The sequence below is a fragment of the Sus scrofa genome, chromosome 3 (genome assembly GCF_054392235.1).
Source record: "Sus scrofa isolate SSC_HxYL_T2T_F1_AM1 chromosome 3, Sscrofa_HxYL_maternal_Yorkshire_Landrace_v2.0, whole genome shotgun sequence".
NCBI classification, from domain to species: Eukaryota; Metazoa; Chordata; class Mammalia; order Artiodactyla; family Suidae; genus Sus; species Sus scrofa.
The window spans coordinates 141029626-141057117 of record NC_139385.1 but is presented as its reverse complement, the minus strand read 5'-3'; the positions used below and the strand labels follow the sequence as shown (position 1 = coordinate 141057117).

At 51.9% G+C, this 27492-nt stretch overlaps 1 protein-coding gene across 30 annotated transcripts in view; it reads left to right on the top strand.

The window, feature by feature from the left end:
- The window catches only part of RNF144A (ring finger protein 144A), a 120122-nt gene that overhangs the window by 49366 nt on the left and 43264 nt on the right, over positions 1–27492 (top strand). For 7 of the 30 annotated variants that reach the window (XM_085016156.1, XM_085016158.1, XM_021087901.2 and 4 more), the window contains one exon: positions 82–153. The exons of 12 other annotated variants lie outside the window; for them this stretch is intronic. The gene's annotated coding sequence lies outside the window, so the exon portion shown is untranslated. Of the gene's footprint in view, positions 1–81; positions 154–5497; positions 5748–6058; positions 6220–7981; positions 9074–12466; positions 12690–13393; positions 13607–24757; positions 24791–27492 lie in introns of those variants that run through there. 11 more of the 30 variants (XM_085016157.1, XM_085016163.1, XM_085016170.1 and 8 more) reach the window with 6 other exon arrangements.

Genomic DNA, 27492 nt, shown 5'->3' with positions numbered 1-27492 from the left:
TGGGTGAGGAAGGGACCCACCCTCGGCACAGGGGCTGAGGAGTGGGCGAAAGGCGGTGCGATCCAGCTTTCTGTGTTCCAGGTTTGTGGGGACCTTCTTTTGGACACGTCCCTTCCCCCGAGAGGCGCTGGGGTCAGGAGAGGGGGCATCAAGGTAGGATCATGGGTTCTTGATGATACAGATTTAAATACCTAAAGCGGCTGACTTTTGCACGAGAATTGCTTTCACCCTTCCTGGCCACACAAGGGCTCTTGGGGTTGAAATATTTCCATGCGTTTTATAGAGAAAAGAATTTCCCCTCATTTTTGTTGGGGCACCACAGTTAACATGCACAACACCCTGGTCAGAAAGGTCTCCCGTGTTGACCCGCTCCTGTCGACTGAGCCGTGCGCCCTCCACGTGCTCTGACCTTCTCCTCACGCCGCTGCTGCTCCCCGTGCTCCCGAGTTCGACCCTTTGTCTTGCTTCCTTCCTTTCTCGAAATGAATCTGTGTAGGTGAACGTGGAGTGCCTGCTTGGTTGTCCTCTGCCTGAGCCCCATGTCCGAAAAGACAGTGACAGGTGAAAGAACATTATAACGGAAGAGGACCAGATAAACCAGTTTGACCAGCTCCCTTTCCTCTTTCCTCCTTTCCTTCCTCCCTGTCTTTTTTCCATTTTTCTTTCTTTTCCTCCTCCTCCTCCCTCCCTTCCTCTCCTCCCCCTCTGGTCCTTCTTTCCTTCCTTCCTCCCCTCTCATTGATGGGTAAAAGTCTTCCCGCTGGTTCAGGACACGCCTGGGGGAAAACTCAAGGTTTCTGGCACATGTACTCTCCGTATGCCTGTCCCTGGGGTCACTGAGATGCACTGACTACAGTTCCTGGTCCCAAGTGTTGTCCCCTAGAGGAAGGCGTTGGGCACGCAGGCTGTACCCAGTGACATGGTTTGCCCCGAAGGATCACTCTGGTGACTGTGCTGGGACTTGGTTGGTTTTGTCTTGTATTTTCCTTGCTCATCGGCTGTCCGTCTTGCCAGCTGGAGGCAGAGCTGTAGGAGGACTAATGAAGAGTGGCCTGGAAAAGAGGAGTAAGTTTAAAGCAGAAACATTGCAGGGAGGGCATTGTTTGGTAGGAACAACAGCAATGACAACAGCAAAAGCTGGGGCAGGGGAGGCATTGATGCTGGGCTGAGTTCTCCTTCGGAGCAGAGCTTATGGTTGGAGACAGCAAAGCGATTAGGTTTAAGAGCGGGGTTTCTGCATAGAAAGGAGCCCTGAGTGCATGCTGTGCAGGGCACTTGTTTGAAATTGCATTGTGGACATGAGTACTTAGGTGGGAAGTGATGACTCCACCTTAGCTGGCTGGGATGTTGGGAGGATGTTACAGAAGCATAACTGCTCTGCAGACAAATGGGCGGTGATCAGGCCGGTGGGGAAAAGCAAGACGTGACCTTGGCTGTTGAAGGAGGGTTGTCTGAGTGGTCACATGAGACAGGTTTTCTGAGTCTGTTGGGGAGGCTGAGTTCTCCGGCTCCCAGCTGGCCTTCTTCTCCCCCCTCCCCACTGACGGGAGCCCTGGGGTGTGTGGGCAGGCAGAAGCAGACCCTTCTCCCTGGGGAGGCTAATTTCCCTCAGTTATAGAAAAGTTTGTACTGAAGTTCCCTCTATGGTGCCCTGAGTTAAGGATCTGGTGTTTCTGCAGCTGTGGTGTAGGTTGCAGCTGTGGCTCGGATTCTATCCCTGGCCTGGGAACTTCCATATGGTGCAGTTGCAGGCAAAAAAGAAAGTCTGTACCTTTGGGGCCTTTGTAAAGTTTGGGGGACCCATGTCTTATAAAAGAGGGAGAACCTCCCAAAGTCCTGGACAAGGATGGAGGATGCGTGCATAGGTAGCGGGTCCGTGTGCAGGTGACTTCTCAGGGTGTGCAGGGTTGATGGGCCAGTGGCACCGCTTCCTGGAACATATGGTAGGATTCCATCAGGGCTTCGTGATGCAGCCTTTTTCTTATTCTTCCCAGGTAAACAGTGAAATAAGCACAACACTTGTTTTGCAAGTAATTTTGTTAACACTGAGAAGGAAGTCTCTGTTTTAACTATCAGTATATGTTTATTGGGGTTTTCATTTATCACATTTCCAGTTTGTACACAGGATTTGCATTTTAGTTTTGAGAGTTGAAAGTTTAGTCTTGTTTTAAAAAGGAAAGAGAGAAAGGAAGGAAAGAAGGGAGGGAAGGTGGGAGGAAAGAAGAAAGGGGAAGAAAAAAGAACCCCTACTCCCCCAAAGCCAAAGACCCACTTTGTTCAGGCTTAGGAAAGCTCATCTCTTTGCCACTGATTTTGCCTCATTTTTATGGTACATACTTACTCGTATGTAGTAAGAAAAGAGATTTAATGGACGGTGTGAGTCTGATGGTGACAAATTAGCCAGAAGGTTCTGGAATAGTTTTAAATTGGGGATATCCTTTCAACCCTGGGTGTCTTCTTCGCCACCTGGCTGAGGTGCAGCATCCAAACCACCACCATGGCAGGCAGACAGAACCTGCCTTGGCGTTCCCTGAGCCCGGGGAGGCTGTGCTTTGAGGTTTGTTTGGGGAGAAGGATAAATTGCCAGTGGAGAAATCACCAGACGCCCAAATAGCCAAAATGGTCCGTTATACAAAGGATATTTTAGGGTAGAGGCTAAGAGTAGCTAAGTTCCTTTTCCATAACAGCCTCCCCCTTGCATTTGGGAAGGACAGTCAATATTGGTCTGAGAGGCTGAGTGATGGGAGGCTATTTTAAGGGTGGTCTGAAGAAGCTCACGTTTGTCTGGTGGAATAATAACCAAGGGGATGAAGTTAGTGGTTGGGGACCTTGGGCAGGTTTCTGCGTGTCCGGTGGCGCTTGGGCTGCGAGTCCCGGGTCCCCGTCGCCAGACCTGGGTGACAGCCAGGGTATGTTTGTCCTGCTGGAAGCCCTCTGTCTCCAGAATGTCCCATCTTCTGTCCTGCACAGCCTCCTGTCCCCAGACCCGCCCCACTGTCTTGGCTTCTGTTCCTGCGTCTCCAGTTTCTTCAGCACCTGCGAGGGGCACCAGGGGACACTTCTCACTCCTTTCTGTCTCCCCCACTGGCCTCTCCTTGCCCCTGTGGTGTCTTCCTTCCCTGACTCTGACCTTCCATCCCTTGCTCCTTCAATTTGCCATCGTCACCCCCTGAATGCAGGGTCTCAGCAATTCATACACGTATTACAATAAATCCTAGCCCATCTCTGTGCGCTGAGGTTGTTCTGCCTCCAACTGGAGGCTAGTTTATCTGACGAATGACCCCAAATCAGGCTTTGAAAATGTTATGTGAAACATGTAATTCCTCATGTGCAGAAAGACACAGCTCATGTGTCACCGGGCCCAGGGAGTCTTCCCAAAGCACACAGCTCGGGACTCACAGCTAGGGTGGGGGATGATGGAGACCCCAGGTCTGTCGTGACTCCTGTGGTCCTTACCCTGCACCCATCCTGCAGTGTCGCCCTGCCTGGCCTGCCCCGAGGCTGCAGGTGTGGAGGTGAGCCCCTCCCCCCACCTCCTGGCCTGGAGCCTCCCTGGCTGGTGGGTGACAGGGGCAAACAGCTGTCCCAGCGCATCCTCCAGGATGAGGGGTGAGCAGGTGTGACAGCGGCTCCCCACCTTCCCCGGGGGGTCAAGCTCCCATTAACCACAGTGGCAGCTGCTCCACGATGGGCCCCAGCTCGCCTGCCTCACCTGGCCCATCTCCACCCAAGTCTTGTCACTTCCTGGATAAACCGCTTCTGCTTTGGGGCGGGGGGCGTTGCAGGATCAGGTTGAGGTGCTTCCAGGGACTCTCTTCCTGTGTGTGGAGTGAAGAAGAACCCAGGAGCTCACTGGGAGGATCAGCTGAATGTGCTTTTAAACTCAACGCACCGACCTGTCTGAGTTTGGAATCTGCACGTTGAGGGGCCTCCTGTGAGCATCTCGAGGACCGCTGCTGTTTTTCAGAAACAGGTCGCTGCTTGCACTGAGTCGCTGACATCTGTGGCATCCGAGAAGTGGCTCGTTCGTGAAGGGATTCTTAATTCGGTGGGATCTGTTGTGAGCCGCTTTTAAATCGGCTACCCCTCCTGCATCAGGACCGCTGTTCTCTGAGGACAGGCTACTCCAAGCCAGCCCGGCGGCCCCTGTCCCTGCCGACCCCAGGGTGGCCCTCTGTCCAGGCCCTTCTGCTCTCCGGCCCCTCTCGCGGAGGCTGGCAGAGACCTTCTAGAACCCCCTGGCTTCCCTTATCTCATTCGAAAATGCAGAATGCTGATGTCCTCTGGGATGACACACGAGGCGAACTATGTGGCCAAGGACATTTTTATTTTATTTTGGTCAAAGGGGGAGGGCGACAAACACTTCGGACGCAGAAGGAAGCCAGCTCAGAACGGCGGCCACAGCTCAGCGCTGGCCGGCAGACCCGACTCGGCCAAAGGCTGCTCGTCTCCAGCCAGTGGTTTATTCTGGGCGAGCAGAAGCCAGGCCAGTAATTGAAGGGCGCCCTGCGGCAGCGGCAGGGTGAGGGCCCCGTGTACCAGCCGAGCTGCCGGCCTTGAAGACACGTCTCCTGTGCTCGGGGTCAGCCTGTTCTTGTTACGAGAAACAAAGACGCTCGACAAAAAACAGTCATTTTCGCCAGCCATACAAAATAGCACCCAGACTGGCTCATACATTAATTAGTTCTTTTTAACATTTTTGTTTGTTGAAAGTTTTATTGTGGTTGATTTACAAGGTTGAGATTGCTTCTGCGGGACGACGACGTGATTCCGTCACACGCGTGCTCACATCCATTCTCTTTCAGATTCTTTTCCCACCTCGATGGGCACAGAATATTGGGTAGAGTTCCCTGTGCCCTACACCAGGTCATGCATTTGGTTTTTTTTACTAATCAGTTTAGTCACAGGGTCTAGAAAAAAACGGATGGACTCTTCTTTAGGAAGGAGGACACACTTTGAACTTGGGGGCACCAGTGGGCAACAGCCCAACACATCGTTTCCTCCAGCATCAGGAAGGGCGATGACGGCCCTGCTGTTCCCAGCGCTCTGCCCCTCAGGCTGTCCTGTCCCTGGTCCCTGCAGAGTGTGAGGCTGGCAGAGCGTGACGCGTCCTGTCAGACAGATGGGGACATGTGCCTCGGGCCTCCGCTCCCGCTTCTGGTCCAGGGCTGGGACATGGCCTTGGCGACAGCCTGTCGTCAGGGACAGAGCTCCGGGCGTGACAGTGACAGTGACAGTCATTCCGCGTAGGGCACTGCCTGGGTTCAGGCCCCTCCGCAGGGTCGCATCTGTTAACATGTTGAGTTCTCTCCACAAACCCTGACACGTGCACTCCCGGGGGCTGAACTGTGTCCCCGAGATTCAGCCGCCAGGATTTCAGGATTGCACGTGTTTGGAGATGAGTTCTTTACAAATGGAGTTAAGTTGAAATGAGGTCACGAGGGTGGGTTCTAACCCGGCATCCTCTAAAGAGACCCGAACAGGGACTGCAATGTGAAGAGACACGGGAGACGACGGCCGTCAGTAAGCCGCGGGGAGAGCCTGCAGAAGCAGCCAGCCCTGCCCACAAGCCGACCTTGGACCTCCAGCCTCCAGAGCTGGGAGACCCTCCATGACCTTTGGTTTAAGCTGCGGTGCCTGGTGACGCAGGCTTGGCCAACTCATGCCAGTCTCACTGTCCTCACTCTACAGATGACGCTGGGGAGGATGGTTACCTTGCCCGGGATCCCGGAGAGCAGGGGCTGCAGGTGGCTGTGACCCAGGGCCACCGGGTTCCAGCCTGTGCTCCCAGCGCCCGGGTGGTGGGGGAGGGGCAGGTGACAAGGGCCTTCTTCCTGCACAACCTCGGGGGCTGAGTTTGCTCACCCTGTAGTGACTTCTCAGGGGGCCCAGGGCTCCCCGCCCTCCTCCCAAGACTTTGCCCCTGTTTTGAGCAACACCAGCAACATGACAGAGACCTTGAGGGCCTGTGTTTCGTGCACTAGAATCACGCTCAGAAGCACCTTACTTTCCTAAACGTTTTCTTTTCCTTTGCTGACTTGTTTTTCTCCTTTGAAAGTGGGACGTACGCTTTGTGAAATATCCTGCAAATGTAGGAAAACAGGAACACCCACCTGCACCTCTTTGGCCTTATTCTGGTGCCGCTGTTCCCTCCATCCTTCCCCCCTTGGCCTGGGTGCAGAATCTCCAGCTGGTTGGAGCTTCACTGTAGCCTGGAAGGTATGTGGGGGCTTCTGGGGAGGGCTGTGCAGTGCTCTCCTAACTCCCCGATTCCCCAGAGTCTGTGAACCATCGGGAACCAGTCTGACTATTCCTCCAGCTGTCTGGTTTCTCCAGGCGGCCTGGTTGTGTCGGCGCTCTGAGCCCGTGATGGGTGGTGCAGTGACCGGGGGGCGAGTCGGACTGTTGCCACCTCGTGTGCAAAGTGAGTCCAGTCTTGTGCAGCATAAACGCCAGGAGGATAACGGAGGTCGCCATGTAAAAATAGGGAGCTCCCCCTGGGATGTGATGGTTAAGAGACAACTAGAGTTCTTAGAGGGTCCAGCCAAGAACCAGACACAGTGTCAAGGTTGCTAAGAGTCTTCTTGACCTTCTCTTGCAGACCTTCTGCCCCGACCCCTTTCAGATGTGTGAACACCTTATTTTAGACGCGGACAGCCCTGCGGACCTCACTCTGGTGGACCTGCAGCTCCCCCGACCTGGGAGCTGGGAGTCCTGTCCTCTGACGAGGTCCTGCCCCTCTGTGCCGTGGCCTTAGGTCCTGCCACTCCACGCCGTGGCCTTGGAAGTCCTTGTCTCAGGGTGCCGCATATCGACGTGTGGTTCCCAAGGCTGCCCCTGCTCTTTTAGTCTCTTTACAGTATGGACTGAACTCCAGTGACCTAACTGCAGCTCTACCTTTGAACACGGCCTTGAAAGTTTCTTACTGTAGTTTAAAAAAGTACAAAACGTATATTCTGAGATGCCTGGTTGGCTCCTGAGCTTAATGCAGTTTTCTTACGGGTTTGCATGCAGAGAGTGCAGCCTGGCTCCTGGCGGGGGTGGGTGGGGGTGCTGGAGAAGGAGCCTCATTTCTTTGCACCCAAGCCCCTGGGTGGGGGGCATGGCTTCCACCCCCAGGCCTGCAGCCTTATGCAAGTAAGCAGAAGTCAGGCTGGGGCCATGGGAGCCACCCACCACCCTGGAAATCGGTGCAACAGCACATGGCTGAGAGGATGCTAATTTTACGTGGTCTCCCTCCCCCGGCCCGCCTCTTCCTCCTCTCCCTCCTGAGCTGGGCTTGGGATGGGCCGGCCTGCAGGCCCATTGGCCCCGCGGCACGATTGAGAGGCAGTCTGAAATGCTGCCACGTCCCTTTGTCCAGCTTCGGGAGACAGCTTGCCCCCAGCCTCCGGAAGGGGTGTTATAGAACTGTGGCATTCGTGCCGCCCCCACCTTCTCAAGCTGCGAGTCTTCATGTGTTTGTTACTGACTTTTCCCGCTTAGAAGGATTTTGAGTGGGTGGGGCTGAGCGAACGGAGCCCCCGGTGGTTTCTTCTGTGGTCTGACTGCTCTTTCTTGGGGTGGGAACGAAAGTGGGGTCTCTGATCCCCGCCAATCCTCCTTTCTAACCCCCTGCTCCCCCCGAACTTCCTGGCCTCTCTAGTTTATGAGAGGTTGGCTGCTGCTGATGCTGTGACCTTGGTTGGCAAGGCAGCGGGCTGTGTGTCTGGGATGTGTCCAGCCCTCCGTGGGGACACTGTACAGACCGCCGAGGCTGGGGTCGGACTCTTGGAGATGCTTGTGGCTGGTGGAGCAGGTGGTGCGGCGGGGAGAGTGGATGAGGCCGTGTCTCCCAGCCCCCCTCGTTAGAGGGGTGCACGTGCTCTCCCAACGGGGACAGAATAATCATCATAACAGCACGCGTTGACTAATCAGTAACAGCAGGGCGTTCCCGTTGCAGCACAGCGGGTTCAAAAGGGCGCAGATTTGAAGAAGAGTCAGGAACACGTGGCCAGGTGGTGTCCCTTTGTCCTGAGGCTTTTGCGTACCCGGTGTGGAGGTGGGACCATGTAGCTGAGTCTGGGTAGTGGTTGAGGTCCCTCAGACGCGGGACCTGTGACACTGGGGAGAGGGTCCTGATGCCGCCACGCGCTGAGGTGGTCTCACAAGGTGCCATTGAGCTGGAAGGTGAGGGCGTGTGGATTCACCAGGTGGAGAAGAGGAGGGCACTTTGAGCCCTCAGGACAGAGCGCACAAAGCCCCAGGACTTCTGCCAGAAATACGCTTAGAGCCTGTGGCCGGAATGGACTGTTCTTTCTGGATAGGGACTGGGTCTGCGCCCTGTGTGTGGCCAGGTGGACGGTTGGTTGCACAGTTACATCAGGCTGTCGTTGGCTACGGATCAAATTGTGAAATGTCTCCCCTGCAGGCTCAGGTGTTCGGAGTGGAACTGGGGGGAAAAAATCCCCCAAACAAATAAACCTTTGTTACAATATTGAGTCACGTTTACAGCAGCGGGTGGGTCAGAAAGGCGGCAGGGTTTTAGCTCAGGCACCTTCCCCAGGGTAAGGATGCCGTCCCTGGTTTCACTGGCTCTCAGCCCCGCCTGTGGGTTAGGAATTGCTTCTCGCTGCTTCGCTGCTACAACTGCAGAGTCTGCCCATTGCCCTGGAGACACCACATGGCCCGTAGGGCCTAAAACAGGAACTGTCTGACCCTTTCTGGGTAGCATTTGCTGCCCTCTGATCTGCACCTTATAGGGCTTCAATAGCTTGCTCTTCACTGGTAGAAGGAAGGGTCTGGAGACGAAGCCTGGGGAGGAATCCTGGACTCCATCGCCTTCCAGTCCATGGTCAGTGCTCTTGTATTGATCGTAGACTGTAGATTCCTCGTGTACCAGCTCCATCTCGTCCATCACATGTACGTTGAGATGGCGAAGCTCACTTACTCCTGTGCACCGGGCATGTCCTATCTGAACACATAGGATTCTGGAGAAGCAGGAAGGGTGGCTGAAGCCTGGTCCTGCATGCTGCTGGGATTACAACTGCCTCACGACCACTGGGGCTCCATTTCATATAACTTCGTTCAGAAGGTAAGGCAGTACCGCCTTGTGGTTAAGAGAGTAGGACTGCATGGAGCCCTTGGAGAGACCTACCCCGTCTCCACCACTTAGCCTCCTGGTACCCCAGCTCCCTCCTGCACTGGCGGGCTAGTGCTTTCTACCTTTTGAAGCTGTTGTGTGGCCAGTGGCTCATGAGTTTGCATATTTAGCAAGTTCTCAATACGTGTTAGTTGGTTGCTATTGTTGCTGAATCTTTATTTGAATTGATGTGGCTTTTTTTTCCCTTGGGGGGAAAATAAAACTCTTCCCCCAAAGGCTGACACTATGAAAGTCACATTAACTCTGTGAGCTGACAGGCCCTGGTCTAAAACCTTGGCTCTGACAGGCAGCTGATCTGAGAATGGTGAACTTTCTGACAAGAAAATAAATGTCAGATTTTAAATTTGGAAGAGACATGGAAGAGACCAGACATAGGCTGACATTTTTGGAACTCCGAGCAAGCTCAGAGAAGAAAATACCGTTAAAATCACATTTGGAGTCTTTTTCTTATATGGCTTTGAAATGCATCCTCCTACCTTCAAGTCGGCAAGTAGGTGCAGAAGGCTTAGGCACTAACCCTTGATCGAATTAAGACCAGACGAGAGATGCTCTGTATATTCTAAATTGGTATAATATGTAAGTTTATTTTATTAAAATCTCTGTAATCTTTGATCAGGAATATCCCTATGGTTCACAGTCCACATATTTAAAGGTAATAGTTGAGAAGTCCTGTTTATCTCTGTGTCTGGCCATTCTTTCCACCCTCTAGCCCAGCCCACCCCCTTAGGTAACTGAATTAGGATTCCGGTATTCATCCAGCATTTCTACGTTCTTTCTTTTCGAAGAAAATGGAAGGATTGTTGATTTACAGTGTTGTGTTTGATTCAGGTGCACAGCAAAGTGATTCAGTTGTGAATATGTTATCCTTTTGCAACTCCTTTCCCTCGTAGATTACAAGATACTGAGTATCGTTCCCTGTGTTATAAGTAATCTTTGTTGTTCATCTTTTTTATACGTAGTTGTGTGTACGTATTAATCCCAACCTCCTAATTTATGCCTCTCATTCCTTTCCCCTTTGGTAACCTTAGCTGTATTTTCTATGTCTGAGAGTCGCTTTCTGTTTTTATAAATAAGTGCACTTGTATTATTTTTTAAAGATTTCACATATAAGTGATATCATATGGTATTTATCTCTCTATGACATCCTTCACATAGTGTGATTATCTCTAGGTCCATCTATATTGCTACAAATGGCATTATTTCATTCTTTTTCTGGCTGAGTAATATTCCTGTGTGTATGTGTGTGTGTGTGTGTGTGTGTGTGTGTGTCAACATTTTCTTTATCCATTCATCTGGTGGCAGGCATTTAAGTTATTTCCCTGTCTTGGTAATTGCAAATAGTGCTACTGTGAACATTGGGGTGCAGGTATCTTTTCAGATTGTAGTTTTCTCTAGATATCTGCCCAGGAGTGGGATCCCTGGGTCATATGGTAACTCTTATGTTTAGGTTTTTAAGGCGCCTCCATCCTGTTCTCCACCATGACTGTACCACCCAACGTTTCTTCCTGCAAATACAGATAAGTAGGAATATCCACAAAGTTTACGCTGCATTAAGGGTGTAATATACACGTTCTGTAAGTTGCCTTTTTAATGTACTGCATTGTGCACATCTTACCATCTTAACACAAGCAATGTGTCTCCTCTTCCTGCAGTAGCCTAGTATTCCATTTCAAACTTGATTTCCTTAGTTTATTTAACCAGTCCCCTTCTTGGATTGCTTTTAATCTTTCGATATTTCCAACAAGACCACAATCACAAACTTCTTTCACTTATCACGTACATTAGAAGTGGGATTTCTGGATCAATGGGCAAAATGTGGGTAAAGAGCTGGTAGAGTTTGATGAAAACCCTTCTCATGTGTTATAACATCTTGAGCTCCGGCCAGTCAGGCAGGAGAGGAGTGGTTGACGAGTAGCCACATGCATAGACCGTTTGCCAAAGGTTGGAATGTTTGCTGGTTGGAGAGTTGAAGTCACATCTTATGAAGTGCATTTGCACTTCTCTCCTTAAGAGTGTGCCCACCTGGGGGACACCTGTCTTTCTTTCCCTGTGAACTAACTGCCTTTTGTTCTTTGGTCATTTGCTATTAACTGTTGCTCTTTTATGTCTCAATTTCTGAAACTCTGTATTAAGGAGATTGGCTGTTTGGGATAAGGTTTGCAATTGTTTTTCATTTTGTTGTTTATTTTGACTTACCTTGCTTTACAGAAGTTTTTGAAATTATATGTAAAGGAAGATGGCAGGAAAAAAAAATAATATCTACTCATTCTAATCAAACAATGAGTTTCCTTGTGTGAGAGTGTCTCCTATGTTACCTGCCATAACATACCATACCATATAATTGGTATGGTAACATGGTAATTTTTGTGCTCACCTTCCCCCCACCAAAATTATGTCATAAAGCTGTTAAGACTGAAAAATGTCGTTCTGTGGCTCCCACTTTTCCATTCTCCTGCTTTTAGTGGTTTGCTATTTCTTGGTAAAAATCACATTTATGCATTGAAAACTTTTAACATTATGGGAAATGCTATAACCAACATTTTCATGCCCTTGATTTTTTTTTTCTTTTCTTTTTTGGCCTCACCTGTGGCCCATGACATGGGTCAGAGATCAAATCCAAGCCGCAGCTGCAACCTGCCACAGCTGCAGCAACACTGGATCCTTCACCCACTGTGCCACTGTGGGAACTCCTTCATGCCCTTGATTTTCTTATGCTTATGGATGAATTTCCAGAAATGAGGTTGCTTGATCAAAGGATTTGAACATTTTAAAGGTCCTTGATCAATATTACCTATCTCTTCTCAATAGTGTTCTATCATTGTTTGTTACCATTAGCCCTGTTTATTTATTAGTGGCTCCAGGATGATAACCCAGCGATTGTGATTTAAAACAAGTGCGATCGATTTTATAGGTGCAACATCAGCCCTGTCATTTTGCCACATGAGTGAGTCAGGGTACAGAGAGCTTAGGAGATGTGCCAAGGTCACAGAGCTAGCCATAGCTGGCATCCTGTACCCAGGCAGAGGAAGCCGGCGTATTTCTCCACGAATTTACACAAAGCACAGATGGCTGAACATGATCCTTTGGACATTTTCACATAAAATTAATTGGGCCAAAATGAGCCATTTTGCTGCAGAGAAAAGTTGGCCCTACTTGCTAATTGAGTAGTTACTGGGACGTGCGAGCTGTAAATGTTTACTTTGTACAGACGGCACCTTAGAGCAGGTAGTTGACATGACTTGGACACAGTCCTCCCTGTTCCAGGGAAGCTTCTGGCGAGTGGAGCAGGGCTCGCTGTCACACTGCCACCTGGCTTTTCCCCAGGAGTGAGCTTGAAGCATCAGACCAATTGTGCTGACCCATTCTTATGGGGCACCTGCTCCGTGCTGGGGCCTTTGGACCCAAGAGTGAGCAAAGCCAATGAAAAGCAGTTTCCTTGTGGAAAGTGTGTTCCGGAAAGAACAACCGAGAATAAACAAGATAAGGCGGTCAAGCCGTGGATGGTGATGAGCGCTGATGGGGCGGGAAGGTGGACGCGTGTGTGCAGGTGAGCGGGTGGAGGGTTTGCATTTAAGCCGCACCACTGGGGGGACTGGGGGCGGGGGTCAGAAGTTTTCCAGCAGCAGAGATCTGATGAAATAGTGTCTTGGAGCCTTGGGGTTGGCTGGAGAGCCCTGAGGAACAGCCCCCCCAGCCCCCCAGCCTCCTCCTTTCGACACAGGGTGAGCAGACCCAGAGAGGAGGCCTGGTGCTAGCGGGCGAGGGTGTCCCTGGTCTTCCATGGCCCTGAAGCACCTGAGCCTGCTTCCTTCTAGGATGTCAGGCAGCGGGCAGGTGGCCCTTGATGTGTCCGAGGCCTGGGGTAACCTGCGAAAGAGGAAAACATGGGCTGGACAGGGGGGTTCTTTATTTTGGGCGCTGTGATTCTATCCTGATGATTCTCATGTGACCAAGGAGTTTTTCCATCCTTAAGGGAACCTTGTCCCCTCAGGCCCATTATCACAGCCACCACTTGGTCCTTCCCTGAAACAGACCTGTGCCGCAGCTCCCCATCTGTGCTCAGCAAAGCTCCCGCCCGGGGCCACCGTGGGGCGGTCCCTGGGGTACAGCCGGGTTTCAAGGCTGAGCTGCAAATAAACACGCTTTCGAGACGTGGGTTATTAGGGGTGTTCCCAGCAGGAATGCTCCCCGGCTCGGAAGCGGGTGTTTTCTTGGAAAGCGTTTGGAGTTCGCCTCTCTGTTTCCCTGCAGGTGCGGTTGCGTCAGTTATTGGATTCCACCCAGTTCCCCCCCGGGGGGTCCTGGGAGAGCGCTGCCTGTGCAGGAGACGATGAGCTAGGTCTGCAGGCAGGTGCCGACCCCGTGCGCCTGAGGCTGTCCTCTCTCTGCGGATCTTCTCTCACAGAAAGCTCTGTGTCTGTACCAGTGGGAGGGTCACCGCCGCCAGGTCAGAACGGATTTAGAGTAAGTTTTGCAGGGTTTATATCCCATAGAGCCTCCAGTGTTGTGCAGCTAAAGGGCCAGAAACTGGGGACAGGCGAGACATTGGGACAAGGGGGCACAGGAAGAGGTTCCTGGCATTGCCGTGACCCCAGCTCTCTGCTGTGACTTGGGCCCCTCTCCATCCAGCAGCCTCCTCAGCCAGGGTCAGAGAAGAGCTTGGGGCAGCCCTGGTGTGCTCTGAGTCCCTCCTGGCATGTGAGTTCTGCAGGCCGAGGGCTGCGGTGGGGCTGGACATGGGGGCTCAGGCCTGGGTGAGGCGGAGCTGCAGTGCGGAGCCTTCCTGACCGCCTCGTCCTGGCCACACCCCAGGACCTGTGGTCTTCAGTCTGGTCCAAGGACCTACTGACAGCCCAGCCTTCCTCGAGGAGGGGAGGGTGGATTTTTCTTTTTCTGATTATTAGACAGTACGGTCTGGCATTGGACCCGGGGAAGACAGAGGAGCTTTTTGCGAGATTGCATTTCATCTCCTCATCGAGGAAACCGAGCGCTGATTTTGGCTTCTTAGCCAGCTAAGTGGTCTCATTAGCATCATTAGACTAAACGCCCTGTTTGATAACTGGAGGACACTCGGTGATGAAAAAGATACTTTTCGGTGCAGAACACGGCACCTTTCAGCATCCTTAGGTCAAGAACATCAGTGGTGTTTTCTCTCAGAGGGTGGCCTCTTCTGTCATCTAAAGGTGGACAGCCAGCTTCGAAGCTGTGCTTTTGTCTGCAGTGGACACGGGTAGAGGGGCCGTGAGCAGAGTTCTTGTGTGCGAAGGGGCGTCCCCCAGCTCCAGGGAAGCCCCCCACCCCTATCGTAGTCTGAGCAGTGGGTGTGGTGGGCGCGCTCGGTGGTCCAAGGAGAGTGGGTAGGAATCTTGATGCCGGAAGAGAAACGACTTGGAAAGTCAGGGGACTGGGGGAGACTCCTGGATTTGCTGTTTGTTACCTGGGGACTTTGGGCAAGCGTTTTACCCTCCCGCAGCCTCTGCTCTTTGTCTGTTAAAGGAAGCTAACAGCTCAGTTCCTGTCTCTGCCGTGTTGATTATCCTCTGCACGATGCAAAGGGTATCCTGAGATGCTGTTTAGCATCATCTGATCAGAAAATAGGTTTATCCTCTTCACCTCAGTGAAACAGGCAATGCCTCACCGAGCCTGGAATTATTTTCTGCCTGGTTAACCGGGTAGTAAAGGAAAGAGCAAAATACACATATTTTTCTGAGTAGGTTTTTTAAATTCTTGGACGGTAATACTGACTGTTCTCGTGATACTTGCATCCTTGAGGGGGAGGAAGACGATAAATGAAGAAGGGTACGCAGACAATGAGGGGCAGGGGACCAGGCATACTGCGGTGCAGCTTTCGCATAGCTGATGGGATGACTAAGGAAAGCGGGAGATGTGATAGACAGCGGCCGTGGTGCTTCGGAAAACACTATGATTCGTGACCTTATTGTCATAATCGTCATTACTAAAGAAGTCACTTGGGATTCTTTAGGCGCCTTAGGAGCTCTTGTTTTCTAAACACGGGGATCCTTTAAGCGTTCTCGCTCCATTAGCACATGGACAAGACAGCCGACCCCATGGAACAGAGTCATATGGACTCTGCCCAGCTGGGTCACAGCAGGTTTTAATTTATTGGTGATCAAAAGAGACCTTTGAGGAGTTCCCATGTGGTGCAGCAGTTGAAAAAAAAAAAAGGGATCTGACTGCCATAGCTCTGGTTGTTGCGGAAGTAAGGGTTCAATTCCCAGCCCCTCGCAGAGACCTAAGGGATCCGGCACTGCTGTGGCTGCGGTGTAGGTCACAGCTGTGGCTCAGATTCATTCCCTGAACTTGGAACTTTCATATGCCACTGAGGTGGCCATTCAAAAAAAATGAAAAAGGTGAACTCTGGTTATACCCGCAGGAAGCAAAGAGAGTTCAGAGGGAGCGGAGGAAAGGTATTGTCGGGAAGTGCTACGGTGTCCAAGGCAGCGAGAACCACTCCCGCTCTTCAAATGGGAGCCCCCCCCCCCCCCCCCCGTCTCCTCCTTGTCTGTGCCAGCAGGTGTCAGAGGTACCACTTCCAGATTGAAAGACAAGCCGCTGCGTGTGGCTCTGACCACAGGGTCATTGCCTTTTTTTGCGTCTGGTCCCTGTGTGAGCTACTTGGGATGCTAAGGGGATTTAAAGGCTCTGGTTTGCGTTTTCCCACAAGAAGTCTCCTGGACACTAAGAGTGTGACGCGCTGGGCCTTCTGACCGGTGCCGGCTGTGGTCTTTCTAAAACAAATCCTTAAGAGCCCGAGGTCTCCATGAGCTAGAGCACCAAGGACGGGGAACCCACATCCGGCCCGGGTGCAGCTGAGCTGTCATTTGACGATGTCACGTGTGGAGCACAGAGAGGGTCAGGCCTCTCGTTCTTTCTCTCCCTTTCTTCGCATCTCAGGAGACGTGGCGGGGGCTGCTCCTGTTGTTCACCTCTGAAGGGACATTTCCAGGATGTGGCTGTTGGGTCCTGGCCTTGGTCCTGACCTCAGACCTGCTCTCCTGGAGGACTTCTCGCAGGAATTTCCTGACTGTTACTGAGCCTCGTGCAGGAATCCAGGCTGGCTCCACGCCGGCAGTCGAGGACGTGACCTGTGTATCAGGGGCTGGCAGACTGTTCTGTGTAGGGTCAGATTGTGAGCGTTTCAGGCTTTGCTGACCCACATTTCATTGCTTGACTGTGTTTTTCTTTGACTTATCTTTAAAAATGCAGAAAGAGCAAAAAAAGACCCCCAAAAAAATGCAGTAAGAGGAGTTCCTCTTATGGCTCAGCAGGTAAAGGACCTGGCATTGTCTCTATGACGATTCAGGTTCGACTCCTGGCCTCGCTCAGTGGGTTAAGGTTTCCACGTTGGCTGTGGCTGTGGTGTAGCCTGCAACTGCAGCCCTGATTTGACCCCTAGCTTGGGAACTTCCACGGGCATAGGTGCAGCCTTAAAAAAAGAGAAAAAAAATGCAAAAAGACATTCTTAGCTTGAGGATTATAGAGAGAAAAGGCCCAGCCCTGGTTCACAGACCGCTCTTAGTGTAAAGGAGGTCTGCCTGGCCCAGCGCCTGCCTTGCCGGCTGATAACATGGACTCACCAGACCCGCTTCCCAGGAAGGCAGCGGGCTGGGCTCAGAGGGGCCCGTGGAGATTCCTGCAGCCTGAGGTAAAGGATGCAGAAACCATCCCCCCAACCCGCCGTCCCCAGAATTGAGCAAGGGCAGCTTGTCCTTCCACCTTCCTCTTGCTGAGGTGGGAAGCCTTAGAGTTGGCCTGGACTGCCCTGTCTGTCACACTGGTACCCAGGCTGTCAGCCGTCCTGGCGGCTTTTCTTTCAAAGTATGTCCAGAGGGTGGCATCACGCCAGACAAATGCCGTCTCTTACCTGGACCCATTCAGGCACCTCCCCCCGCTCACTTGGCCTCTGCCCTCACCCCGCTGCTCTGCCAGGGACCCCGACACAATTTCAGCACCTCTTCCGCCCCTGCTTATCTTCCCCACTGAGTGTGCACTCCTGGCTGGCAGCGCTGCCTGTTTTACTCATTTACCTATTTGTTTGTTCCTTTATTTAAAAAATAAATGCTTGGTGATGCCACTTTCATCACCTTTTTATTCAGATAGGTGGAGGTGCAACGTGCAAATCAAATATGAGAAAAAGAGCAGATATATACGTAGAACTGGGTCACTTTGCAGTACAGCAGAAATGGACAGAACCTGGTAAATCAGCTATAGTAATAATACATATGTACATATATAAAGAGTTTTATTTGTTTACTTCCTGTCATCCTGCTGGCGCCTAGCCCCCAGGGCAGGGCTCCCATTGAGTCTATGCCCGGTTAATGTCCCAGCGGCCAGAGTGGTCGGTGCCAGGAGCCCAGCGCTGCAAGATACCCCTTTATTTAATGACTGAAGGCAGCCTGTCTCCTGTTGTCCCTGGTGTGAATTCAGTAACACCTTTCAGTTCATCCCAACAAAATCACATAGTAAATTAGTGGATGTGTTTACGTTTCTTGGGCGCACAGACCCTGGACGACCCCCGACCTCTGGCCGGTGCCTTGGTCCTGGCCTTCAAGGGCACCACTGGAGCCTGAGGCTGGGCCATTTGCGCCTTGTCGTTATTCCAACCCCTCACTGAGTCCTACACGTCATCTGATGGTTGTCTTTTTTATTTTATTTAAAAGTGTTTTTTTTTTTTTTTAATCTTTTTAGGGCTACACCTGTGGCACATGGAGGTTCCCAGGCTAGGGGTCAGGTCAGAGCTACAGCTTCTGGCCTACACCACAGCCACAGTGATGCGGGATCCGAGCCGCATCTGCGACCTACACCACAGCTCACGGCAACACCAGATCCTTAACCCACTGAGTGAGGCCAGGGATCGAACCCACAACACGGATACTAGTCGGGTTCGTTTCCCCTGTGCCACACTGGGAACTCCTCCTGCGGGCTTGTCTTTAGAGATTTTAGAAGATGCTCTGTCTCCTGCCCTGGAAACATAACTCGGCTCTTAACACCTGCCTGGAGTGTATCGTCTCCCTCCACAGGCTTCAGTGATTCTGCTCCTTTCTTCTATTCTTTGAAAGCAAAGACGAAGTGCTAATTAACCTGAGAGGGAGTTTGTGTTGTGGCTCGTGGGTTAAGAACCCGACACTGTCTCTCTGAGGACCTGAGTTCCATCCCGGGCCTCGCTCAGTTAAGGATCCGGCATTGCCGTGAGCTGTGGTGTAGGTCGCAAGTGTGGCTCAGATCCCACGTCACTGTGGCTGTGGCGTTGCTGGGCAGCTGCAGCTCCAAGTCGGCCCCAGCCTGGGAACTTCCAGATGCCGCAGGTGTGGCCCTGAAAACAAAACAAAACAAAACAAAAACAAACCCCCCCAAAACCTGAGAAAGGACGTTTCGCCCTTGGACTGTGGGTGGTGCAGTGAGACATCTACCTCTTTGGAAGCTGGACATTGTCCTTGATTTTCTGGCTGAAGTACATCAAGTCGAACTGCGGAGAACAGGGTGACTCCAGTTGACTCCCTGTCATTTTATACTGTTTGTCTGACCCCTTCTGCCTCCCGGGGAACCTCATCAGCAGGTGCTTTGCCCCAAGGAAAGGTTTGGGCTGTCGCTCAATGGGCCGTGTGGGTGGCCCTCTGGCTCCTGTCGCGTGTCCAGCACAGTGTTTAGACCCTGACGGAAACGGAAGGCCGGCTGGGCTGTGAGTGTGGAAGGATTAGGGTGTGACCGGCAGCAGGGATGGGAGGGGCTCGAGGTGGATCTGCGGCGAGTTCCCAGGAAGGGAGGGCGATGAAGGCTTAGATGCCTGGACGCTTGGGGCTGGGGGCCGCAGGCGCAGCTGGGCTCGGAGGTGGGCCTGTGGCAGAGGGCTTGGTCCCTGCAGAGTGTACCTTGTCCTCTGCCTCTCTCTGATGTACCCCCACCTCCCCGAGGCCTCCCTTTGCTGCGCCAGCAGGAGCTCGGCCTCTCCTAAGGGCTGGGCGACGCCTTCCCAGGCGGGCGGGAGGGGAAGGCCCTGAGGAGCCCTGGGGCCCAGGTCATGGCCCCTGAGCTCAGATGCAGCCACTGTCCAGGAAGGTCCAGGGCAGCAGGTCATGAGGGTGGCGTGGTCAGTGTGCGGTGGGCTGACTTGAGAACCCCGGCTTCTGGAATCTTCACGGAGGCCTGCGTCCATCTCACTGCAGGCTCCCTACTCCCGTATGCCCTGTTCTGTTAACCCAAGGGTCTGGCCAGCTCCACGCGCAGGAGTATCCCAGGCCCACTGGCTTAGCGACAAGGCCTCTGCTCGGTGCCTCTCCCATCTGAGCTGGTCAGAGCGCATCCCAGACCACCGTGCCCTCCCCCAGGACTGACTTATAGGGGCTGGAGGGACACATGCGACCCTAACACCTCCTGGTTGGCCCTCTGTCTGCAGAGTGTGCTTACGGTCCGTGAGAGCAGGCAGGGGCGGCCCAGTGCTGTTCACCCTCTACTAGGCATGTCCATGTATCCTCTTGCTCATTTCTCTGTGCCCTTATCTAAAAAATAAAATAACATAAAATAAAATAAAAAGGGAAAAAGGGGGAAGATAATGATTTACGTTGTCCCTGGCAAAGTCTGGCGCTAGTACCCTGAGGGTAGTTCATGACTGGGCACAAGGCCGTGGTGCCGGGTGGGAGCTGTGTGAAGTCTTAGCAAATCCCTACACAGCTGGGAGGGAGGAAATCCTCTTTAAAAGGACCAGCCCTCTGATGACAGTCCCGTCCGCCTTTAGGGATTTTATGCTTGATTTCTATTTTTTTTTTATTTTTTAATTTTTTGGCAAAACCCACTGCATGCAGAAGTTCCCATGCTAGAAATCAAACCCTCGCCCCAGCAGTAACAACACTGGATCCTTAACCTGCTTAGCCACCAGGAAACCCCAGATTTTTATTATTTATTTATTTCCTTATTTCTTAATTTTTTTTCGGGGGGGGGGGGCTGCACCCATAGCATGCGAAAGTCCCTGGGCCAGGGATCAAACACATGCCATGGCAGTGACCCGAGACACAGCAGTGACCGTGCCGGATCCTTACCCCATGAAGCCCCCAGGAACCTCCTATGTTTGATTTTTAAGGGGATGCTGGCTGGTGGCCGGCGTGTGACATTTGGGGTAGGAATAATAGTGCCCTTGTGTCTTTTTCTGCGCATCATTCCTGGACAGAGGTCGGGAGCAGGCTTGCGGGGCGGCTGCGGGAAGCAGACTGCGATGAGGAAGCCACTGGGCGTTTGAGGCCCGCCTGTGGCATATTGATTGGGTTAGAAATGAGAGAGTGAGCTCTCTGCCTCGAATGCCAGTTGTCTCCTCAGCCAGGCCTCCTGCCAGAGAGGCAGCTTCTGGGAGCGAGTCAGCAGGTCTGCCCAGGCCCCAGGCCGGGGGAGGAAGCTCTCAGGGCCTGGCTGGCGCTGGCAGTCTCTCCAAGGCCACTTGCTGCGGGATGTCTGTCGTGTCTGTCGCGTCTGTGTGGGCTTCCCCCTTGCGTCCCAGCCCGGGCAGCCACAGGGGAGCTGGGCCCACTGCAGGAAGGCCTCCCAGCAGCCCAACCCAGACTTTGTTCTGGCAAGAGAAGTGCAGACTCAGAGCGCTTGGCGGGGGGTGTGGGGGGGTGGGCCTTCTCTGGGGAAGGGGACGGCGGCTTCAAGTCCGCATTCCGCTCAACACCCGCGTGCGCTTTAGCGCCCAGTGACTGATGCTGTGTCTCAGCCGGGCTGCGTCCAGGGAAGGGCTCCTCCTCCTCTCACCTGTGCAGGTGCCTTGGGAAGGTACAGCTCCCATGCATGGATGGGTCTTTTTTATTTTTATTAAATTTTTTTTTTTTTAGTGTGAACATTACTTGATTTTTTAAAAAATGTATTGGAGTGTAGTTGCCTTACACTGTCTTGTTAGTTTCAGGTGTACAGCAAAGTGAATCAGTCATATACAGACACATATCCTTTCCTTTTTCCCATATAGGTCATTACAAACTATCGAGTCGATTTTCCTGTACAGTAGGTCCTTGTTAATCATCTATTTTACACAGTCATGTGTATATATTATTCCCACCCTCACAATTCCTCCCTCCCCTCAATGGTTTCACCTATGGTGACCGTAAGATTGGTTTTGAAGTCTGTGAGTTTTTTTTTGTTTTTTTTTTTTGTCTTTTCTAGGGTCGCAGTCACGGCATATGGAGGTTCCCAGGCTAGGGGTCTAATCGGAACTGTAGCCACCGGCCTACACCACAGCCACAGCAACGCCAGATCTGAGCTGCGTCTTCGACCTATACCACAGCTCATGGCAACACTGGATCCTTAACCCACTGAGCGAGGCCAGGAATCGAACCCACAACCTCATGGTTCCGAGTTGGATTCGTTAACCACTGAGCCACGACAGGAACTCCAAAATCTGTGAGCTTGTTTCTGTTTTATAAACCAGTTCTTTTGTATCTTTTAGATTACACATACAAGTGATACCACGCAATATTTGCCTTTCTCTTTCGAACTTATTTCACTCAGTATGAAAATCTCTAGTTGCATCCATGTTGCTGCAAATGGTATTATTTCATTCTTGTTTATGGCTGAGTAGTATTCCATTGTGTATACATACCACATCTTCTTTACCCACTCCTCTGTCAGTAGGCTCTTAGGTTGTTTCCATACCTTGGCTATTATAAATAGTTCTGCAATGAGCATTGCAGTGCGTGAGTCTTTTCCAGTTATGGTTTTCTCCAGATTTATGTCCAGGAGTGGGATTTCTGGATCATGTGGTAATTCTGTATTTAATGTTTTAAGGTACCTCCACACTGTTTTCCATAGTGGTTGCACCAATTGACATTCCCACCAACAGTATTGGAGGGTTCCCTTTTCTGTGGATGGTTTTTTAAACCGCCTTTTATTAATTAATTGTAAGTGGTACAAATACTCCAAAAATATAAACAGAACCTTAATGGAATCGTACATTTCGAGGTTTTGAATTGGACTCATGTATCAAACACGAGTCTGTAACCAAGGGGAGTCCTGTCGCCCGGTGGCAGTGGGAGGCAGCTCTGTTCTGTCTTCCAGACAGCATCCTGAAGGGGGTACAATGTGGAGCATTCGAACTTGAGATAAACACGTAAAGATGCCCCGGGGCCTGAAGGGGAAGGTCTGCCCCAGGGGCAGGTCCAGCAGTGTTGAAGGAACACACTTCACCCAGACCCCTGCTTGAATGCAAGTATTTACCAGCATTTCTTTCTTTTAGAAAGGAAAACTAACAAGCTCAGCTTATAGGAGAAGTGACTGAGGGATAACGGTGTGAAATAACCGACATCCTCGGGGGAAGCTGGCTTGCCTTCCTCCTGGCCGGGATGTGGGTGGTGGGGCAGCCTTTCCGGCGGCTTCCTCACTGAACGAGGCCTCGGGAACTGGGGAAGGGAAGCCGGACAGAATGGGATCTGTTGCCCGGGGCACGACTGGCTGCCGTTAGACGTCTTACACTTTTAGTGCAAAGAGGCTTCTGGATCACTGTTAACAGAGGTGAATTTTTACACTTAGAAAATGGTCAGAGGAGCTCCCGTTGTGGCTCAGCGGGTAAGGAACCTGACTAGTATCCATGAGGATGCAGGTTCCATCCTTGGCCTCCCTCAGTAGGTTAAAGATCCGGCATTGCCTGAACTGTGATGAAGGTCACAGATGAGGCTTGGATCCCCATTGCTGTGGCTGTGGTGTAGGCTGGCAGCTGCGGCTCCGATTCGACCCCTAGCCTGGGAACTTCCATATACCGTGGTTGTGGCCCTAAAAAGGAAAATAAAATTTAAAAAAAAATGGCCTGAATCTTTGAGAGGCGGAGGCTCCAGGCTAAGTGAAGGCAGGTTTCCTCACCCCGTCTCTGGTTAGGGACCTGCGTGCCTGCAGAGTTTCCTCAACAGCGTGCAGAGTGGAAGCCCTCCCCTGCACCTGGCAGGTCTGTGGCTGTGTCTCCAGCGAAGCTGTGGGGACCTGGTCCTGGTCGGGCCCTCTCTGGTCCTTGAGGCCTTGCTGATTGTCAGTTTGTCTGTCTTCCTTGCTGGGGAGCCTGAGACAGTGCAGTGACTACAAGCAGCCTTCCCCCCCCTTTTTAACCTTGACATTCTGTGGTTGTGCTTGAGAAAATGTTTTGTGTTAAATGTTTGTGTTTTGCCCAGTGTTCTGTACACCTTCCTGGAATGTTTATGAGCATAGGAAGGTCACGCAGGGTTTGATGGCTACAAATAAACACAAGAACCTGTCCAAGTATTTTGAATCCTGTATTCCTCTGATTTTTAGTATCCCAGTTCATAGCGCTGTTTGGGGAAAACCAGGGCTTAAAATATGACTCTTCCCAGTTGACTCTGCATTTCAGTAGGCTTATTTGCGTTTAAATGAAAACAGCAGAGATTTTGTGGGTTTTTTTTTTTTTTTTTGAATAAAATGTTTATTTTAGGGCATTTTAGATTCAGATATACAGATCTGGTTTTAAATTTTGATTGAGGTTAACAACTTTGGATTTAGATTTAGAAAACAGCAGTAGATCTTCTAGGGGTTTACCATGCAGAAAAGCCTCGGGTTCACAGCAAAATGAAGGGAAAAGCACGGAGCTCCTGCACAACCCCGGCGCCCGCACGGGCACAGCCCCCCGCCGTCCCCCCGAGCAGAGGGGCGTCTGTGACGTCGGTGAACTTACACTGACACATCCTTACAGAGTCCTTAGTTTGCTGTATGAGCCCAGGCGGCCATAACGGAATGGGTGGCTTAAAGCCCAGAAATGTATTTTCTCCTAGTTCTAGGACGTCCAGGCTTAGGAAGCCAGCGGGGTTGGGTTCTTCTCGGGGTCTGGAAGGAGCTCCCTCTGGGCTTGCGGATGGCTGCCTTCTCCCTGAGTCTTCGCCTCCAGGAGAGGAGATGCTGAGACTGCCCTCTTTTAGAGGGCCACAGCCCTGCTGGCCTAGAGCCCCACCCCATGGCCTCAGGTCCCCTTCAGCTCCTCCTAAGGACCTGTGGTCCCATGTGGGGCTAGGACGCCAACATAGGAACTTGGAGGGGACCCACCTCAGTCCACACCAGTTATACTGGGGTTCACTCTTGACATCGTATGTTCCGTGGGCTTTGGCAAGTGTAAGGTGACACATATCCACCGTCGAAACATCCTTCTGATTAGTTTCACTGTCCTAAGCGATCCTCTGTGCTCACCCGCTTTATCCTGTCCTCCCTGACAGGCAGCCAGGGACCTTTGTCCTGTCTCTGTAATTCTACCCCTTCCAGAAGGTCGGAGTTTCAGCCACACAGCCTGCAGCCCTTCCAGCTTGGCTTCTTTAACTTAGGAACTGGTGCTGAAGGTCCCTCCTTATCTCTTCATGGCCTGATAGCTCATTTCCCTTGACCCCGAGAAAATATTCTATTGTCTGGATGATTTATGCCCGGTTATTTATTGCTCACCTCCTGAGGGACCTCTCGGCTGCTGCCGTGTCCTGGCAGTTCGGAGTAAAGCCACTGCAGGTGTTCCTGTGAACACGCGTTTGCACTTTAGTTGGGTACATACCTGAGAGTGTGGTTGCTGGAAGTATTAGCGTTTTTAACCATTGAATTATGTATATCATCTCCTTTGGAGGAGGTGACATTCAGACACCTTCCCGAAGGATCGTGGACCCAGGCACTTGGGTGAGTCACCCCCCATCTCCCTCAACTTTTTGCCCAAGCACCATACTCCTGTTGGACTGGCAGCTCCAGATGACAAAGCTGCAGCTTTCCACCTCCGCCAACAACATGGAGGCGCTCTGGTCAGGCCCGGGGAGCTCCGAGGTGGACCTGGAGGTAGCGTGTCTGGCTCTGTTCTCATGCAGTTCCAATGGAGAACACAAAGGGGCTGTTGCAGGGCAGTTCTGTGCCCATGCCTCGGGGACGTGAAATACCATATCAAATTGGTTATCGTGGTGGCTGAGGCACTTACACATGTGTGCACATGTGTGTATAGTGGCCAGTGCTGTCCAGCAGGACAGAAAACAACCAATATGTACAGCAGATGTGGGAAAGCAGGCTCTCCGGGAGAGTCCTGACAAAGACTAAAGGCAGGTGGGCGTGCAGAGTCTAGCCCAGGGCCTGGCAGTCCCAGACTGAACGGTGCAGTTTTTGAGAGGGGAGCTGGGCCTCAGAGGAGGAGGAGGGCCCGGGGTGGGGGAGGTACCGTCGCCTGGAATCAGGTAGCCAGGTGGTCCTCAGCCTTCAAGACCAGTGGGAATCCCCTGGAAGGCTGTGCAAACGCGGATGGCCTCACCCTTAGCTGGGTTTGGGGGGGATGACCTCACCCTTAGCTGGGTTTGGGGGAGTCCAGGAGATTGCACACTAGCAAGACCTCAGGCCAGGCTGATGCTGCTCTTTGGGGCGAACACACGATGAGGGCCATGGATTGAGCCACAGGCAGCAGAGACTCCGAGAAAGGGGAGAGAGTGGAGTTTCAGAGAACTGGGGAGAGGTCATGGAGCTCCAGGGATGATGCTGGGATGGAAGAGTTTTTTTTGGGGGGGTTGGAGTGGGGGGAGGGAGGGGTGGAGGCTTGGCTGGGAAGAACCTCAGCTGGCTTTAGAGGGGCAGGGGCCACATGAGGCAGTTTGATTTCCCTCCCCCTCCTCTGCTTTGAAGGGGTGCAGAGGGGGGAATGGGGACCTGCAGAAGCCCACAGCCCCCGAGCCCCCCCGCCACCTTTATAGGACTATGCCCACCATCTCCCCTCCGTGGACTCGCTTCCCTTCTAGCGCTCTCTCATCGCACCTTCTCTCGTGCCGGGCACTCTCTCGGTGTAACCCAGTCGTGCTTAATGACTAACTTGCCTTATAAACATTTTGAGTTTCCGAGATTGAATAATACTTATAATTGACCAGATGTTCTTAAAATAGTTTGTTGTTTCATGCGACTTGACATTCACATTAGGAAAACAAAGACTTTTTTTCTCTCTCTCTTATTGTGCATTGTGATTCTCTTAGCAAATTCCTATTTCAAGTCTGCAGCTGTTCAGTGTTTTGCAAAATCATATTCAGCCCATCCTGTGTGTAGGGAAGGTCGTGATGGCTCAGAGGATGTACATCTTTTGCTTCGTAAAATCTGTCCTCTCGTGGGTACCACTGAATCATGATGGAGGGCTCACCTCAGAGAGGAGCTATCCTGCAGGATAAGAATACTGATGAGATGCCAGGACATGTGTCTGATCTGCTCCCAGGTTAACTCATGGGCTGGAAGATGGGGGGCCGTGGCTGACCTATGCCCAGGGCAGTGGGAGGCCATGCTGCCTCGAGGTCAAGGGCAGTCATGGTCGAGGAAGAAAGGAAGTGAGAGGTCAAGCCTTGCAGGCTGAGCTGTGGGTCATGCCTTTGGTGACACTGTAAACAGGAAAAGGAGCCAAGTGCACAAGGCAGAAGGGAGAATTCTCTGCGAAGGAACAGGCCAGGATAGGGCGGGCTTCAGGGTGAGAGGCAGCAAGTGATTGACAGCAGAAGAGTAATGGGCAGCGTCACCTGCCCAGGACTCATGGTGGAGGCCAGGCTGTGGGCTTCAAGACGTATGTGGAAGGGGTAGGCTTTCTGCTGCTATGCCGCACATTTTGGGATGTAGCCAGCCTTGGAGCGCACGGCACAGCGGATGCTAAAGCATCCTCTCAGGTGTGGTGTTTGCTTCTTGCACAGACAGCAGCCATCAGTGTGAACTTCCTGAAAGACTAGGTCCATCTTATCTTTCAGTTCAGTTTTCTCCTCTTTTCAGGCCGTATGGATTAATGTCCAGGCTCTCAAACCCAACATATCCTAATGACCTCTACTTACCAAGCCAGTAATATGTCCCCCAAATTTTAAAATATTATTTCTCCCTCTTCATGAGTGTACATGGGAGGTGATGGCATAAGTTTTACAGAGATAAAAAAAAGTTAATACTTCATAGTTGAGTAATTTCTCCAAAAAACACATAACCAGGTGGTAGAACAGGAATTTGAACCCGGGTCTGCTTGATGACATAGTGTGTCATCTGTTGCTCAGCGTCCTGCAGAATCTGGACCCCTGGTCTTTCTGACAGTGTCACCTGCCACCTGTCCCCAGCTCTCCAGGACCAAGAAGCCAGTGAGGCAACCTCTGACCTTTGGGGACATTTCTAGTCTTAAGCGATTTCTCAGTGCTTCCAGTCAGGGTTTGTGATCCTGTCAGGGATAGGTAACATTCGTGATTAAAACACAGTCAGCGCTCTGTACTGTGAGCTTTGAGGGGTATTACTTAAAAACAAGAAGTCATTAGCTCACCAGGAGTTTCCTGGTGGATCAATAGGTTAAGGATCCAACATTGCACTGCTGTGGTGCAGGTTCAACTCCTGACACCCAGAACTTC